The sequence below is a fragment of the Syngnathus typhle genome, linkage group LG7, assembly GCF_033458585.1.
Source record: "Syngnathus typhle isolate RoL2023-S1 ecotype Sweden linkage group LG7, RoL_Styp_1.0, whole genome shotgun sequence".
In the NCBI taxonomy this organism is placed as follows: domain Eukaryota; kingdom Metazoa; phylum Chordata; class Actinopteri; order Syngnathiformes; family Syngnathidae; genus Syngnathus; species Syngnathus typhle.
The window spans coordinates 11,194,006-11,213,248 of NC_083744.1; the positions used below are offsets into that span (position 1 = coordinate 11,194,006).

The 19,243-nt window shown below is 39.7% G+C and overlaps 1 protein-coding gene across 7 annotated transcripts in view; it reads left to right on the forward strand.

The window, feature by feature from the left end:
• Positions 1–2,786: 2,786 nt before the first annotated feature.
• The window catches only part of LOC133156418 (zinc finger protein 469), a 153,864-nt gene continuing 137,407 nt past the window's right edge, over positions 2,787–19,243 (forward strand). For all 7 annotated transcript variants that reach the window (XR_009714863.1, XM_061282102.1, XM_061282100.1 and 4 more), the window contains exons 1-2: positions 2,787–3,090; positions 13,019–13,073. The gene's annotated coding sequence lies outside the window, so the exon portion shown is untranslated. The remainder of the gene's footprint in view (positions 3,091–13,018; positions 13,074–19,243) is intronic.

Here is a 19,243-nt window from a genome sequence, read left to right on the forward strand (position 1 = left end):
ACACAATTGTCCAACAATAATGACTTTCCACATTAGAAATGTTCTTTTGGCTTATTCCCCACACACGCACACTAAAACCTTTCAAAAAGTTGCTTTAGATGCAAAAGCGAGACCAACTCTCATATTTACAACCCGTGTAGTAACAACACTTTTGTTCTTACAGTGTATGTATCTTCCTTCTCAGTGCTGGTCTGATTTAATATCTGCACAAGCCGCATGTCATAGTTACTGCTCACCTGCCATCAGACCCTTAGAAGGAATGATTATCTTGGGATCCATAAAGATCATTGGACACAACAATCCTAAACAGACAGAGCCAGGATTGGTCTGATTTATGTGGAGAATGAGATTACACTAGGACTGCGGTGTTTAAATTGGACCTCGTCATGCAATCCTATCATTTAAAGTACTACGAGAAAAACATACAAAGTATGCAAGTATCAAGACATGCACCAAGCCATCTCTGTTTTCTCTCTCTCTTTCTGCTTTGTGCTTGCAAATGACCAAGACTCTCTTTGTGTGGCTGTATTTATTTATCAAACATCAGTAAATCTTTAAGCACTGTCTCATCTTGATTCATCAATGACTCATTTTGTGTTATTTTCATAAATCTATTTTATTAATAGCCTGCTATTTTCACCTTACCTACCGCATTTAACTGGCCCTAGTAGCGAGGACAGCCTTCAGAATTATTCACACACTAATGCTGGCGGCAGAGAGAAAACTGGATTTAGATGCCTTGCTCAAGAACACCTTAGTCCTGTTGTGTGATGGTTATGGGAGTGGGGCCACTTTGTGGTTGTCTGAAAGTTAAGGAGTGACTACTGCATGTAAAGAACATGGTCATTTTTCAGCACCTGTCTTGATCTAGGATGGGATTTGTTACTCTATTTGGCTCTCATTTTAGTTGTAGCCATGAAAGAACGTTTCAACAGACGAGGATAGAAGGCAACAACCTGCAGGGAAAATGTAAAAATGCACGTCCGATTTGTTACCCAGATAAAGAATCCGAATCTTGCCTTGTGTAATCCTCTTGAGAAGGTTGGATGCTCTCTTATTTCCAAGGATGATGAAAGTCTATTCAATGTTACATTACTTTTATTTATTTTACTTTTATTTATTTCTATTTTATTTTCCATCCCCTCAAGGACTGTTTTTTTTGTGATGAGCAAAAATGTACTTCAACTTTCACTCTCTTTAGAGCTGGACGGAAACCCATGTTCCTTTTTTTGTTTTGTTTTTGTCTATTCGAAGAAAACCCATGCATGTACCGATGTTAACTCTACATGGGAAAGCCAAAGTGTGGATTTGAACCTACAACCTCGGGTTGTTACGTCATGAGTTATTGCCACTGCAGCATATTCAATATGCTTTGCACCATTTTTTTGCAGTGTCAGCACATAAACGTGATGACTTGTTATTTCAACATGAAGTAATCTATTATATATGAAGTTGACCAGGTTATATGAATTGTACGTTGTACTTTGAATAAATGTAACAGGCAGCCAATGTTTTTTTGAGTGTGTGCGGTCTTGGCTGCCTGTTACATTTCTGTTGCGTGACATCACCATCCAGGTGGGAAAAAAAATTACCTGCAGTGCGCAGACGAACGATGCCGTCTCTCCGCTGTTGATCCCTCGGGTGCACTTTCTAATTAATTCTACCCACGGCCCGCTAAATTCCCATAACTTTCCATAGTGCCAACAGGATGGAGACACATAGCGGGCACAAGACGCCCACATCCAGGTAACTAACCAATCAGAAGAAAGCTGTTTTGTGTCTCAAATGAAGGCGAACTAAGTGAAGGTTATGTCAGTTTAGCCCGAAATTATTCATATTAAATATATTTTTTTAAATATTAATGACTGAACGGGCTGTTCAAAATTGTTTGGAATTAGCTTGGGAAAAGGGCCTTTTGTTCATTTCCTAATAATTAGGTTGTGTTACAGGGGCCACCTTCTCCAAATTGTTAATAGTAATACCAAAATTTCAATCAAGACCTCAACCGCAGTTGAGGTCTTGATTGAAATGGAAATGTTAGTATTACCGTTTTTTTCCGTGTATAATGCGCAAAATTTAACTAATTTATTGTCCTAAAATCTGGGGTGCGCATTATACATGGGTACAAATTCTTTTTTTTTTTTTTTTATCCGGATATCATACGGAGGCCGCCATTACAGATGCGCTTTCTTCTCTGCTGTTCACTTCAAACACGCTCCATAAGAACAAAATGCTCTCGTATCAGACGCTTGCTCGATCACCTGCTCGTTTGCTGTCACAATGTACCCTACACAAATCCGAAACATTTCTTCGCTATTGAGTTTGCTCGCGCATGCGCAGTGATACTGACCGGCAGAATAACATCCGGTTGTTCCCAAAGATGATCTTTTTTCTGAAATAATTTTACGTTTACGGACTTAAGTAGGAGTCGAAATTTGGGTGCGTATTATACATGGGTACAGGCTTTTTTCCAGCATCAACATGCCCTTTTTAGGGTGCGTATTATACATGGGGGCGCATTATACACGGGAAAAAACGGTATTAGAAATAAGCCTACCTCTTAATTCACAATTTGGCATCTTTTTTTGTTGTCCATCATCCGTGGTGTAATAAAAAAGTATTGGTTTCGGGATTTCCCACCACTGATTGTTCCCAGGTAAATGTGTGTTTGTTGTCACATTATTTGCATTAAAATCAGAGTTACTTTTTGCAACCATGCCTATGGGCGTGCTGGACGGGATGTCATGTGCACAGCTGTTGCAACTCCTGCGTCTGGTCTCCGCGGACCACGTGTTGTTTGAAAGTGGAGCGCGCGCTCATGAGTCCCAACTTCCTATTGATGTCACCTAGGGACCAACTTGCAGGAAGGAACACTTTGACGCCTCATTGGTGTTTATGTGCAACTTTCGGAGTACGACTGACAATTCCATCTATAGGGAATTTCTTGGAGTAGAGAAGTGAGAGGGGAGGTCCTCTCGCGTTTTTGCGACCAGATGTGTGAGGAGGGGTACAAACACAAGCAGAAACGCACACCGATCAAGCTGGCAGCACAGACCTTCCAGTGGACATCTTTAACAATTAGCAACTCATGTAAGTAAAAGGAAAAAAAAAAGCGAGAAAGAGAGAGAGCGAGCGAAAGGCGTCGCAGTTGTTTGTCCAGTTATCAAAGTGCGTGCGTGTGACGCTGCAGCGGTGGATGATGAACTTCAGACATGATGACGTAGTTTGTAACAAACTGACAGATGCTCCATGTCTTGCTCCTCACAGTTGTTTAACTTTTCTTTTGAAAGCTTCAAGTGCAGCCAACTCCAAATAGTGTTGATGGTGCAATTTCCTCTACAAATGCATTTTACATCTTTGTGTCAATTCGCTTAATTGAAAGAGTATTTATTTCCTTGGCAAACTTGCGCACTTTGTATCAAAATAGAAAAAATATCGGCCTAACAGTCATGTACTAATACACACACTGTCCTCACGAGTTAACTAGTGCCACTTTTGACCTACTAATAAATAATTAATCCTTATTAATAAATTACTGTGCTGCACTGTGGTAACTCTAATAGGCCTTACTACTCCTGGACGCTAATATCACCAAAATATCCACGCCTACTCTTGCCTCTCTTGTAACATGCAGGTCTTGTAGTTGACTTAGTCTGCCAAAATTGTCCTAATGTGCAGAAACGTGGAAGGCAGGGGTGGAAAATGATCAAATGGCTATGCAAATTTACATAGATTATAACGATCAGCTTTGACTTACACAAAATATAGACATATCCATCCTAACATTACCTGTATGTTTCTTTTAAATCCTGGTTAACACTAGGAAGTGGTTCTCGGAATTATACATCACCTCAACAATTAAAAAAAAAAAAAAATATATATATATATATATATATTTTACAGCCCTTGTGTTGAATGTCATTAATGCCTAGCTTGGGCTTGCCTTTTTTAAATTTCTAGGATGTGTGATCTAAGCCTCCATCCATTTATTTTCCAAAGCACTGTCCTGGTTAGGATGAGCTGAAGCCTTCTCCAGAGGACTTTTCATTGTGACGTATAGTGTCTCCACAGGGCACATGTAAAAAAACATTCATACAATTTGAAGTAAGGGTCAACAACATGCTGCACACACGGTACCCACAAGTCTAAAAATATCTCCCTAGGGATATAGGGATGTTGTGATTATCTTTCTGTGTTGTAGAAGTGCAATTTAACACTTGCAGAGAGTTAGAGAAATAAATTAGTAGGTGTTGGTATACTATGTTAGGATATTGGCTTAGCTCTTATTTAGTTGTTTTTATTCAACAAATAAATTAAAATAATTGGTTTAATAAATGGCAACTGAGGAAATGTTTGAATACACCAAGGAAATTGTTGATTAATTCATTAACAATTACGGAATAATTGATTGAATAACCAATTCTACAAATATTCAATACTGATAGTCCTAATACTTATGGTGTTGAAGTGTTATTTTTCACACAAATATTGACTCTAATTATGATTTCACTACTGCATGAGTGATAGTTTACGGTGCATACCGACTTGCGTACAAATTCATTTTTTTTCACTTCCATGGGAGCAGAACTGCATCGTAAAGCGAGGAGCCCCTTTTTTCTCCGATTATGTGTCTATGTTGCACCAAATGGGAACTAATTTAGCTGTTATGTTCCTCGGAGGCTATAAACCAAACATCTTGTCCAAATAAAACCGCCTCACCAGATGTATTCGTCAAATAGCAAGGTAATATGTTAGGAAAGGGAGTTTTTCCCCATTTTATAGTTTAATGCCCCTTGGACTAATGGATCCTGGGAGTCACTGCGATAGAGAGAGAAAAGTTGTATCCAAGCTGCAAGAAAGTTGATATGATCAACTTTGGCATGAAGTGAGGCTGCATACTAGATTCTAATGAAGATTTTGTACATTTGTTAAATAATCATGAATAGCAAGCTCCATTAGCAGCTTTTTTTTTTTTTTTTTGGTACTGTAAATGCTTGACACACAGTACCTGGCACTGCATCGTTTGCCTCAGTTTCTACCTCCTTATCGAGGAATGTTCCTTGGCAAATGTCAGGTTGCATTTCAGAGAAAAATTCAGATCCTTAACAACATCAGTGTAAATACTATGCAACATTGTGAGGATAACCTCACACGCGCATTGTTCGAGCTTGCTAAGCGCTCTCCATCAGAGACACAAGTAATTATGTACATATATCATACAACGTCATTTGATTCACACTCTATTGAGTTTGAACAAGCTAGAATGGCCCTTTTGTTTTCAGAGGCATTAGGGACTGAGCAAGATCATCTAGTTTGGACCGAGTCCATGTCTAATTCCATGGGAGAACGACTGCTTGTTTGTTAACGCCAGAAAGCTCTTTATGTGCTTATGCGATGAAAGAAAACTCCACTTTGACTTTCACTCAGTAGACGTAGAAGAGCTCTGAGAAAAGGCTGCACTTGATTTAAATGTTCTTATTTTTGTCGCCACTATAAATATGACGATGCCAGATGTGGCATGCAGCAGAAGTTGTTTGTCGGGGGTTATAAATGGCTGATCTAAAAATGTATTTTCCTCTGGTCAAATTGCACCAAACTTTGGCTAACTGGGACTCCGCGGCTTTTCTGGTTGTTAATCACCACAGTCTAACGTATCGTCCCACCATTTTGGTTCATGTTCAACCAATCAGGATTTACCAGTGTCACAGTGTGCATGTGTGAAGCCAACTACTTTGTGTTGATTTATATTGTTGTGAGTGTGCGCGAGTGGAGATACATGTGAGATTTATTGTGTTTTTGACTGTTTATGGGACTTCACAAAGAGAACTCCTCGCCTCCCATGAAACACATTGCTGAGCCTCCATGTCTGATTGTGGGATTGTGTCCTTGCGTTACGAGCAAGGCATCCGAGGCCAAGCCCAGTCTGTACAAGACATTCTGCCACCAGAGTCACCAGAGACCATGAAACAGAAAAGCCTTGTTCAATCTCTGGCTTGAGAAACTGGATATATTTCAGCTGTGCAGATGATTATTTCACAGCACTGTTGGGGTGGAGGAAGAAAGATGTACTTTTGAGTTTGGATGAGACATGCACCCCATTCTCACATCTAGGTTGACTAAGTTCACGATTAATGATGACAGACGTGGAGTTTGTAGGACACCATTTTAATATCAACGTTGCATTATGAATCTAGTTGGATAATAAAACTCATAGTACAGAGAGGAGGACAGTCTAATGTCAACTTAATTTTCACTTACTTCTTGACTACAAATTACGGAATCTAATTTAGTGATGGCTGCTGATGACTTAGCAGCTGACTACTCCTCCCTCTTACTCCACCAGGGAAAAATGCTTTTGTAGTCTCCAATGTTATGTGTGTCCAATATAAATTGGATCGTTTTGGTAAGTTTGGTGAAGAAACAACAGTAGGCGTAAGCAGAGGAACGCTGTAACCTGATGGTAGCAGCATGCTTTGAACTATTTTTTCTTGGCTAAGAATTGAGGCTTTAGTCAAGATGGATGGATATACGTATACCGTTTCAAATATGATCTATAACGGCCTTCAGATATGGTCCAGCCAGAGCGTAGGCCCAAGTCCAATTGCACATCTGTGAGGTGACCTGCGCTTTTAGCTTCTGGATATTATTTGTTGGGTTGTAATTGAGACTCGAAGCCCATTATGTGCAGCCTAGTGAGACTATGGAAATTGCAAATATTGACAAATCCATTTAATGTAAACAGTTAAATAAGGTGCACAACTTTTCTCAGACTATTACAGGCGAGCTGCTTCAGAAAGAATCCGTTCTGCTGTTCAGCTGTTGTATTCATCTTTGTGTTTGAATGTGCCAGCTCTATGGAAGATCAAATATGTGATGTCATGATATAAGTGAACAAAAGAGAATGTAGATTAGAGGAAAAACACAAACTATTTAATGGGCTCTGCAAAGGACAAGAACATTGTATTTTCATGGGTATATGACTCAGCTCTGCAAGATTGAACCTTTGTGATTAAGGTGGAGGTTGTTGTTCCCAGCCGTCCAATGGCCGAGCCCAATCTTAGTGCAATTAGAGACGATGAGACAAGATAGGGAGACACCCATGGTGGACATTGTCACTACTCAGCACCATGATGAAGTGAGCGTGGCTGGCAGCCATCCTGCAAAGGCCCCGGGAGAAATCTCATGTAAACAAGAAGGAACAGAACAAAACTCCTTGCTTGCACTGGGTGAACTCACTTTGAGTCAGTTTGCTGCAAGGCCAGTGTGAAATCAGCCAGATGGTTTTATGGGTTAGTTATGGCCGAGTTGTTTATTCTTGTGGATAGACTACATTTGAGTTGTTTGTTAAAGGTGTGAATTATGAAGAAACGGTCATGGAAGCGCTATCTGGAAGGTAATTCTTCACCATCTGGTTTAGCTCTTCTTGGTCACATGATGATGAGTGGGTAGAACCTCCTCTCGTCCACCACCACCGCTACACGTGCGCACACACACGTAAACGCACGTACACACGCTAGCTCTCGACTGCAAACTATTCTGTTCTTGTTTTGTTGAAAAGACGGCTGTCACCATCGATCATTTATCGAGTTTCTATACCGCTTATCCTCATTAGAGTCGCGGGTGAGCTGAAGATTCTCCCAACTGACTTCCCATAACCGGGACACCCTGGACTGGTCACAGGTTAATTGCAGGACACATGCTGGCAAACAAGCACGCACACTCCCTTTCACAAATGTCAGTCTCCGATTCCTTCCGCTCACTCATCCACATGGCCACTGGTCGATTGCTAGCTTCAGAGTCACCTCGTCCCCAGCTGGCAAGGCACTGAAGTACTCCGTCTGACAGCTGCTCAAACTCACATTCCACATCCTCAGCTCTGATGCATTCACAGATCTTGCCGTTGGAAGTTTGTCAATTTGCGCCAAGGTCGAACAAATCACCGGTTAACCAATGCTGGGAATGGATTTGACATGGTTACTCATTGGATTAACGAGTCTGAATAGCCTGAATAAAATGATGTCTACGTTTCAACACTTGTCTCTTTTTGGGTGACACGGCGCAATATGTGGCTTGCGAGTCTGTTTACGGTCAAAGCTTCTAGATTTGAATCTCACCTCAAGCCTGTTTAGATTGTGTATTCTTGTGTGGTCTTTCACCAGGTACACTGGTTTCCCTCCACAACCTCTAAAACGTGCAAGTTAGAAAATGTGTAGACTCTAAATCACTCACACTGCAGATAATATGAATGTGAGTCTTAATGTTTTTTGTGTGCGTGGCAATCTTATGGGATCAATCCAAGGCCCACTTATGTTTGCCCACAGTATATGTGAAACATGTAGAAATCTGGGTAATCTTTAGAGATACGATTACAGTAGTAGTAATACTGGTCAATTTGCATTGTGTAATGGCTCATTTGGTTGATCAGCATCACTCCCATTTTATATTGCTTAATGACTTTCTGAGCTTTAAACATTGCTATTCATGTCCTAAATCTACATTTTCTTATAATGCCTCGTTTTGCGGTACTCGTGAGACAAATTCTTTTTGTAGTTTAATAATCATTAACGTGATTAAATGGGGCATCAGTTTCACACGGGGTTGTGATAACCAGACTCCCCAAATTGCATTCTGGGTAGTTACTTACTGCTCCAATGTGTGGCATCAGTGATGACAGGTGTGTGCTGAGTTCAAGACTGGGGGAGATTGGAATGAAAAAATGCAGCCAACATAAAATACAAAGAATTCTGTCAGAACTTTCAGTAGTGATCCAAAGTGTGATCTGTAATAGACGGCCATTTCAACATTAGTGTTGGAGGTCGTTTTTCATCCTTGTCTTCAATTATGCACTCGTATTTACAGGCTAGTTTATTGAATCAGATGGCACAGATGGACATTGTTCCATGGTTTAGAAAAGGAAACGTCACCATTTTATCCTCCCATAAATAAAAGCATTAGTGCAGCATTTACATTTGACACAACGAGTAATTGCAGTGTATATTTGTAAAGCGATAATATAATCTAAGTATCATAAACTGTTGGTAATTTTGGTCATTATTGTTCAGGGCTTCCACGCTGAGACTGACAAGAAGGTATTTTAAGTCTTACATTGTGTTGGGTGAATTTATTTAAATGTTATATTTGAGTTTAGCTCTTGTTTATTCATATTTTTGATTGTTTTACAGCTCACTCCTCTTTTTGTTTACTACTAACTGCTTCCACATGTCAGACTTCACCAGCCCACACAAATCCACAGTGTGTATGGGTTTGTATCGGGAGCCTTTAATAGCTTGAGACAGTCCTGGAGAGCCTGGAAGCATGAGTGGAGGGGCTACAGAAGCCCGCTGATGAGGGCGGAGATTGGTGGCTGGATGATGGGATAATGCAAAGACAGTATGAGGAGGGAGGCAGATTTGGGCAGACATCACCTCAGGCCTGCTTGGTGATGATGAAACAAGGTTGGCTATGTGGGATGACTGGTGCAGATGCTTCCAACTAGAGCACTTGCCATTTGTAAACATACCATACAAATGGCACTCTTTTCATTTCCAGATAATAATGCACTGTACTGTATATGACTGAAGGAATTTTGCTTAAGGAAAGATACATACTCAGTAGTGTGGGTGATTTTTTTTTTCTTTCCAGCAAGTCCAGTTAAGCCTTTCGCATAATCACAGGATGTGTTCCAATTATATATAATAGCAGATATCTGATCATTGCTTCCATCCCAGGTGAAGTGTACTTTAGCCCTTTTTTTTCCCCCGTCAGAATGAAAGGTAAATGAGAAAAACAGCTGTAATCTTTCATGGACACAAAAACAGTCACACAGCTACCATTTCCACTGAAAGGTTTTCTAGTACCTATATGATCAAATAACAGATGTCCTCTGCCAATTTATTGGTCTCATCTTTCTGGGTAGCTGCCCTGTTTGTGAGGGGAAGCCAGGAGTGACAGCAAAGAAGCAGAGCCCAGAATTTACAACAGTAAAGGAACGAGGCTGCAAAGAAGATCAACTTAAGGCAACATGCTTTGATTTGTGACATCCTTCTTCTGGATATGGGAGAGTAGTTATTTCCAAAATCTTATTTCCCATAGGGAATTAAATCACTTTTTAATTTTCCTTTTAATATGATTTCTAACACTGCTAGATGCTAAGTGACAAAGCGGTGCAAAGAACCTTGGCATAGCAAAACCACAATCACTTCTCTACTTTGTTATCCAGCCCCCCCATAATTCAGACCATTTCTTGGCACATCTTTGTTTTGCCTGTTACCATTTTCCTAGGTTACATAGCTAACCTTGGGTGTATCACATATTGTATAGTTCTGATTTCAGTCCTAAAAAAATATGCTGAGACCCTTCACTGCAAAAACATCTGTTACTTAGCCAGCTGAGTGTGGATGAACGCTTACAGTCAGACAGACTTGAATTACGTTATCTTTCTGCTTAAATCTTCACACTGCTTCTTCATTCACTTACTGATGACATACCATCAGGAGCAACTGGGGGTTCATTGTCTTGCTCAAGGACAAGCTATTGTGACATGGTCACAATAGCTGGGCCTGGGATTGAACCCCTAACCTCTCTGAAGGGAGACGACCACCCTACCACTGAGAGATCTATGACTTCTTTTTATGTATAGAACGGTCGCCTTGTCAGATTACCAGACATTGTGTCATAAAATTATTCGTTGTTTTTGACTGAGCGAATAGCCACACTACAAGTCCGACACTGACCAGACCCCGCCCGATCATTGCGCGCTGCCGCCAAGAGCACCGCAGAGTTTGTCTGGGAGGCGGAACAGAAAGAAAGGCAGCAGAGAAAGATTTGTGGGCATGCAAGAGGACCATGTGACATAAGTGCAACAATGGTCGCTTTGCATTTTAATCTGGAATGTTTCCACACTTTTGTCATCTTCCTGGTCTTATTTCATAAGAAAATATGGTATGCCAATGAAGACCATTATTCATAAAATGCATGTTCTTGCTGCAGCCCCCTAAATCAAATCACTGAGAAAGTGGGTAGCACAATTGCTAACAGTGGAAAAATGAGTGTAGAGCCCTGCCTTATAAAATAATGATGATAGGTTGTCAATAGTAGGAGAAAGTAGCCCTTTAAACACAATCTCAATAGAATTTCATGAAAACATATTTGATGTTTGTCAATTTGCCGTCAAGAAAATGAACAAAACTCTATGTAACAAAGCAACTGTTTGATGTAATGAGTTGACATCTAACATCAAAAAAGGTGCCTCTCTCAAACTAAATGAAACGTTGTCCCTGCAAATGTAAACAAAACCAAGTACAGTGTATGCAAAATTTTGCCTCGGTGAATTGTGTAATGGATTTGGATAAGCACTAGTAGATGTTGTTGTTGTACGTTGCCTACGTGGTTTAGCAGAGTGCGGATATATGGCTTCTTTTGAAAAGCATAAACGGACAAAATGGTTTTGACAATGGTCATCCACCAGTCTCCTTTCGTGTCATATGTAAAACATTATGACGTAATTCCACTCATGTCTCTTCAGTGCTACTGTACTTGTGTAATCATGTGCATTTATGAGTCTATGTTGTGTTATCCTACTCACTTGTCCACACACTAGATCTTTGGCCTATTTACATTCTCGTGCAATTGAAAGCAATGTCATATCACCCAATCACAATCCAATCAACTGGTTTGGACTGGAGAATGGAATGTACCATTAATCATGAATCAAGTCAAAAACTCATCTGCCGTATATTTAAGATTTCACTCTCATCATTGTTTGCTGGTAATAATCCCTAATCTTGCATGCCTTTCAACATAATTGTGGTGATGGAACCAATAGAATAAGATTTAAGAATTAGACCCTTGTTTGCTAATACTCAAGCAACTTCATCTTTTTTTAGCCCTAAAAGCATGTTGTGGTTTTGCTGTATACATATTACAGATCCGCTTTAAGTGTCTCTACTACTGTACTGTAATCGGCCGCAATGTTTTCCATATGTAGGTGTTTTATTCCGCCAGCTCTGTATACACTATCATCCTGAAGGGATAATGAATTTTTTTTCAAATTCCAAAATTTGGCCACAGAGGGATTTCCTCTTGGAGCAAACAATGTTCGGCATCCCAGAAAAGTGAAAGCAGGGGATGATCTTGAAGAACAGTTGTCAGCTGGCGGAAACGATCTGTGCTGTTATGACTTGACATTTCCTTCACGAACCACTTGTTGGTTTGACTAAAGGAATGTTAAGTGTCCTTTAATCCCAATTTTGAACAGAGCTCCAATTTAGAGGTGTCCAAAAAATACAACAACTGGCTCATGAAGCAAATTTGAAGCTTCATTTTCATATTAGTACTATTTACACCCCAAACGGTTTAAGACATTCAAATATATTACCTATATATTACCTGTTTCTCTGAGGGTGGAGTCATCAAGGTCAATAGATTCATTTTAAAACACTAATTGAAAAGTGACTACCGACTGTATTTTTTTCATGGCAAGCTTTCAGCTGGAAAAAAAACTCTGGTTGTATGTTTTATCCAAGCGTTTGTGTACTTGGCAGAATTGAGAGTAACACACATTTTCACTGACTTTGATTAATTTAGTACAGTTGAAAGCCAGCAAGTAGCTATGCAACACGCGGCATATAAAGCACAAGTGTCAAACTCAAGGCCCGGGGGCTAGATACGGCCCGCCACATCATTTTATGTGACAAATTGTGCATCAAATTTGTGTCATGACTAGAATTGCAAATTGTCTTCACTTTTAATAATATCTTTTTTTTGAATATTTGACTAATTTCTACTCATATGATTTGAAAACGAGTTATCTGTCAGTTTGCTTTGTAGCTTTTACTGTATATAATATGAGATGCTCATATATTTATTGGGGTTGACAGTCATAATGGCCCTCCAAAAGAAGCTATGACTTCCAACGGCCCGCGAAACAAACGGGTTTGACACCCCTGATATAAAATATACATATGTATTGCTGTATTGTGTGTGTTACATGACATGCTTTTGGTCTTTTCTCTGATAGGAATGTGATACCAAGCAAACTGAGAGCAGCTGTTGAGCCTTACATAAGTGAGAGGGTAAGTACACCACTTTAAAAAGAATTATGTTTGAATTGTATGTATACCAAAATAACTAATATAAAATCAATATCTATTAAATAAAATGTCATCTGTGTTACATGCAAAGTTCAAATGATCTGTAAACATATGCTCTACATAAATGTACATAATTGTGATTCCTGAGTCAGGTTCAATGAGCTCATTATAGTTTAAATCCAAAATCTAATCCAAATTAATAGAACACGTTTTCAGAATCCTTTGTTGATCCCAAATGCTTGCGGTTACAGAATATAAATTTAAACTGTGCAAATCAATATTCTGTAGAGTGTTTGTACTGTACTGTCTGTATTTTCTGATAGAAGGAAAACGTTCAAAAGCTTATTCAGGACTCGTACAATGTTTTACCACAAGGGGGCAATGGTAAGGCATCAAGGAAATTTGTTTAGATATTAAGTAACAACTATTAGGTAAATAGGTTTGCATGTTTTTAATCCCAGATAAGTCTTCATAATCAGTCACATTTTGTCTTTGGTGAAAAATGTTTTTTGAACTTTGAATATAAAATATGTAGTATGATTGTGTGTTTTACTATATTAAATGAGATTTACCAGATTTCAGAACTGTCCAACTGTGAATAATTGATAGCGGTAATCGACAAAATAGAATAATGAAATGAGACCATGGCATTGACCAGTCTTGTGATTTACCTTTTGAAAAACATGTAAAACAAAGACACATTTTCACAAAGTGAAAATAGAATGAAATGATGTCTAAATGATTTAACATTTAAACAGAATATACGGTTTGTAAAACAAAGACGAATTTTCACAAAGTGAAAATAGAATGAAATGATGTCTGAATGATTTAACATTTAAACAGAATATACGGCGACAGCAATATTTGCTCAAGGAGCTTTAAATGTTTTTTTTTAATTTACATGAACACGGTTTGTTCGGGGATCAATATTGACCTTGGCCAAGAATATCTTTATGATAATTGGTCTCATTATATTTGCACTCCAAATCTTGTCAAGCTGTATAAATGCTGTCATATTTTTAAGTGACTGTTGAGTAAAGGTTTACTCTTTCTCAATAGCTCACTACTGGAATGGGCGTTATGATTTACGAGCTGTATTACAAATGCTGGAAGCAGCTACTGTCAGGGGAGGGGACTGACATATTTATTTTTGATTCACTATTTGCTTGTGTGTAACTTCAACTTGATTTACATTGCATGTCCAAATGCCCAATTTTGATTTTATGCCCAGAATCCGATTTTGTTGACTGTTTATTTACATTTCCAGTGACGCGTGGATGTCATTACATTGCCTCCGCAAGTTGTCAACACCGGCTAGTGACTAAACAACAATACACGAATACTAAATGTTACAGTTGTAATTGATGACTACTTAAGCGGTTAGCACGCGTGCCTCACAGCTCCGAGATTGCACATGCAAATCTCGGCTGTGACCCGCTTGTGCAGAATTGGCATGTTCTTTGTCAAGATTCAATTTGCTTTACTTGTCTTTTAGAATCATGCCTTTCTTGCTATACACAGTCTGATGTCATGCATGGTTCTGTATTTTTGTCTGACTTTAGAGGTGTTCGCTCCGTAGATTTTGTTGAAATATCCAATTGTACAAAACCTCTCGGCATTTATCTCAAGAGATTCTATTTGACTACTTTTTGTTTTGCTTACATGTGCCTAAAATTTAGGCCCTAAATCATGTCAGTGACATCCAGAAGCTTCTTTGGGATGACTATGGTCTGTACAGGTTTGCTTCATACCCATGCAGTGATGTGTGCTGTCGTGGAAAAGATGTTAGCCTGTAATTGATGTCTATCTGTGCTCTTGCATGTGTTTACCCGTGTTTGATTGACATACCACTGGCACATAATCAGGCGGTCTGAGTCATGCCAAAATTTTTGTCAGTAAAGTCAGGATAAAGAAAAATCCATTCTCAAGGTCGGTGTTTTGTACAACATAGTACATAATTGGGGATGAGCATGCTCCACAACCTTTAGGTCAGTGGTCTTACGGCAGGTGTTCAACACAACATAGTACATGTATGTATCCTGCTGCAATGCATGCGCCTGCTGCATCTCATCTCTCTGGGGCACATGTGTGTACATCTCAACATGGACCACCCAACGGTTTTGAGGACTTAACAATAACAGGCCCACTTACTTCAAGCGATATGGCTTTGGTTCAGTCAGCGGTGGATGGGCTGGACAACACGCTTCCATATCACAGCAACACCAGCCGCCACTTTGTTTAGTGTACTTGTCACGCTTGTGATCCGGTCTTTATCTTCATTTGCGTGAGCAGAGTTATACCGTAGCAGCTTTGTATTCTGTCTTTTAGACATTCATGTAAGCCATCATAGCAATCAGAAGATTTCCCCGGGTTTTTCTTTGACAGTGGCTTGATTGCAAAACGTGCTGCTCCTTTACCGTTTGAAAAACAATCTTGTGTAAACAAATTCCTCTGGTTAGACATCACTCTCATTTTTGTGACCCTTTATTTTGTGATCTCTTTTTCCTCCCTGTGAGCACAAATGTACTGTGGTACTGGTAATTAATATGATAATATGTGTGCTGGCATGATTTTTTTCCAGACATCATTGTGAGCCATGTTAAATTGAGGCCTGACTGAGGTTTGTGCTGGAAACAGTGAGGAGAAGCCTAGTACAGTATGTCTCTGTCTGTGGCTGGCTTAAGTGGCAAAATAACATTTGTGTTTTTGTACGGAATACACATTAGCACACTTCAGCACAAAGTATATATCCAGATAACCAAGTGGATATTTATCTTTGCTCACCTTGGTGTATGTTTGCTCTTTGTCGAAGAGCGCCGATTCGACGAACCACAGAAGCCGGTTTATTTGAGCTGCATAGCTTGACAGAAGTGTACTAATGCACTTAATTCAAACTCAATTTCAACACCAAGCTTCTTACCCAATTTGACATGTTGTTTTATTCTTCCAATGTGTTTCTCAACACCCGAACCTAACTGCTTATGCGTAAGGGTCTCATTTATGGCGTTAAATCCTCAGTGGACAGCACAGTGTCTTGTTAGTGTACCAGTAATCCTGTTTGTGAGGTAGAAAAGGTTGGTTCCGTTAAAATACGTTAAAACGGACAGGCACTGGCTTCCCCAGATGTCTGATAAGAGCAATGGACCGCCGTATGAGCGTCGGTGGGTGGTACGCCATGAGCCCACCTGCTCATGCTGTTTGGGAACAATCAACACAAATACGGCTCTTAAATTTGAGGTGGATGGGGACAATGTAATAAAACTGACATTAAGTTTTAGTGCTCTGCACTTTTGGGTCAAGGGAACATACTTTCAGGCCAACAATAATGTCCATGACACAGCTGATAACTCAGCATGTAGGAGAAAGAATAGCAAAACATCGGGATCCAGCTGTGAGGTATGCATATTCCATATGATTCCAATATGTAAACTTTAATTACTATAGGCCCCATAAAATGCTTTTTCCCCGTCCACAATTGACAACAGAGCTGTGATCTTGAGATTTAGTGTGCGGTCTACTATTCTGGATCATGCACACAGATGTGGCCCTTCATATCGATTTTGTATGAGATGCTGGTTGTTGCCACGTAGAAGGTCATCTTTGATCATATTAGATATGGTTGTTAGGGGAGGGCTCTTGCTTTGTTTCATAAGACCTCGCCATCGGTTTTCCCCCATACTTCTCATTCAGACGGATGCTATCAGTCAAAATGTTCATAGATTTTAGTAATGAAATAGCCCAGCTCTGCATAAATTGGCCTGCCTGTGTGATGAATTGTACCCATAGCTGGCCCGACAGTGACTATTTTAATCGCTAGTGATTACAGTCTGTCTGCAATTAAAAGGTGGAAATGACCATTTTCTTTCTGTGGGAACTATTCTATCTGAGCACACAGCCTCCTCTCTTCTTGGGTTGCTAAACTGGACTCAGTGTTGCTTATGTTTTACTTGGTTGACTTTTCTGCTCGCTCTGCACGACAAATTTTTCATTAGCTATGAATTGCACTGATTCATTTCACAAAATCACAGCATTCACGTGGGGGGAAAAAAATGCATTTGTTAGCAGTTTATCCATGCTGAGACGCTTGTGTCTAAATTCAGGAGCTGCATCATTTGGTGTATATGAGGGTTGCTGCAGGAAAATTCAATACAGCTCATCATGGCAGGCCTCGCCATCACTGTTTCTAAGGCTACATAATTTCCACACGCCCAATAGGAGGAGAAGCAGTATGATGTTGTTGTTGTTTTTTTTGCCTAATGTCAAAGGTTAAGCTTTGTGGGATCTCAAAACCATAACATTTCAACAAATGTTGAAAGACTCATTGTACACGACAGCTTTGCCTTTAGGCCTGCAAGGCTTTGGTTTGGCAGCTTTTCCTTTTTCCTGTTGCTTTTCGACTTTGCCAGTTTAGTAATCGCTCATCCGCTTATAGTCCAAGGTCATAGGAAGGCTGGAGACTGTGCCATCTGAACTAGGGTGAGAATCTGGCTACACCCATATAGACTGACAATGACACTATAAGAGCAATTGAGATTTAGTGAACCTATTATACATAGTTTGAGGTGAATGGAAGCCAAATTACCTGAGGAGATCCCAAGTTCTTTGCTTGGCAGACTGCAGAATTTTGTACAAAATGTGTCCACAAGGGGGTGGACATTCAGCACACATGTACTGAGTGCACTCTTAGAGGGACGACTGTGATTGCAGATCCCTCTGCAGACTCTCTCTGGATGCATGCACAGTTTTGTCTTAAACGTCATTCAGCTTGCTTCGGTTGATCTCAAAACTGCCACTCTTGAAATTTCTAATCTTTAAAAGAACTGATTTTTTTAATAATTCTGTACAATAGCAGACTTGTATTTAGAAAAATCTGATGGCCCTTGGCTACTGGCTCCATTGTCATGTCCTTTTCACCTTATTTAAATCAGTATTATCAGTATATCATTTTGGATTCCTCCTGATCACAGGGGCACAATAATAGAGTTCACCACAACAATTCTAAAGGCCATAACTGACAGAGAACCCAAAATATTATTATTTTCATTTTGCGCCATTAAAGATGACGACCCAAAGTGAGATCTTTTTTTTTCACAGGGTCCCCATATTCCTGACGGTTCCCTTGACTGCAAATATACACATCCCAGAAAACCAGAACGGTTTCCCTTACACTTAAGTCTGAGCAGTTTTGATAAGAGTAGCAAAATATCTCCTTCTCTTAGCCCAACATGCAGAGACATATATAAATTATATCCAGTATTGTATATTAAAAAGCCACTGGGAAATTTAGTAAAGTGCACACACAATTCAATTAATTAAAAACTCAAGTTCTCAGTTGACTGGAATATCCATTTGAACTTCCACTCATATAAAAGAGCAGCAGTGCTTAATATTTTGGGGGACACCTGGGATCATCCATCATTATTTTTGCACACTCCATCACACCCTTCCAGTGTTATCGATGCATTGAGTTTGATCCAAAAATATTGTTTTGCTATTGTATTTGGAACTGCAGCTCGTCCAACTGTCCCACTGTTAGTCCATTGTCACACGTTCCAGCATTCCAACTTCTCCCTCAAGGGAATTTGTTTTGGGGCTTGTATTGGCAGGATTAAAGTTTGTATTGGCAGGAATGTTTGGCAGGACATTTGACTATGAGTTCAAATAGGGGACGTGCCTTGAAGTGTATTAAGGTAGGCTGTTTATTTTCTTAAAAATAATTGGCTAAAGAGCTAGACTGACAGGGCTTATATCCAGGTGCAGTCAGTCAAGATAAATGATGTGCACGAAAGCCATGAATGATACATAGGATTTCCTTTTTACTTATCATGTAACAAATATGGAAAAGGGGCGGACAGTATGTTTGACCCACTTTGACCCTTCCCCTCGCTAAATTCCGAATTATTCATCTTTCAGGTATGTAAATACGCCAATGCACGTTAAAGTTAGTATGTAGGTGGCAAAAGATGCGTGGTCGTGTTTGCATTGTCAGGTTAAGACACACTTGTGGTGGTTGTTTTTAATACGTCTAAATAATCCGCTCCGAAATCCGTTCGAACTTGCTGAACCCTCATGCTCCAGTGATTCGCCGTTTGAGAAACCTCGCCCCTTTCTAACTCGCTCAGCATTAGCATTCCTTAATAATGTCCCTTGGG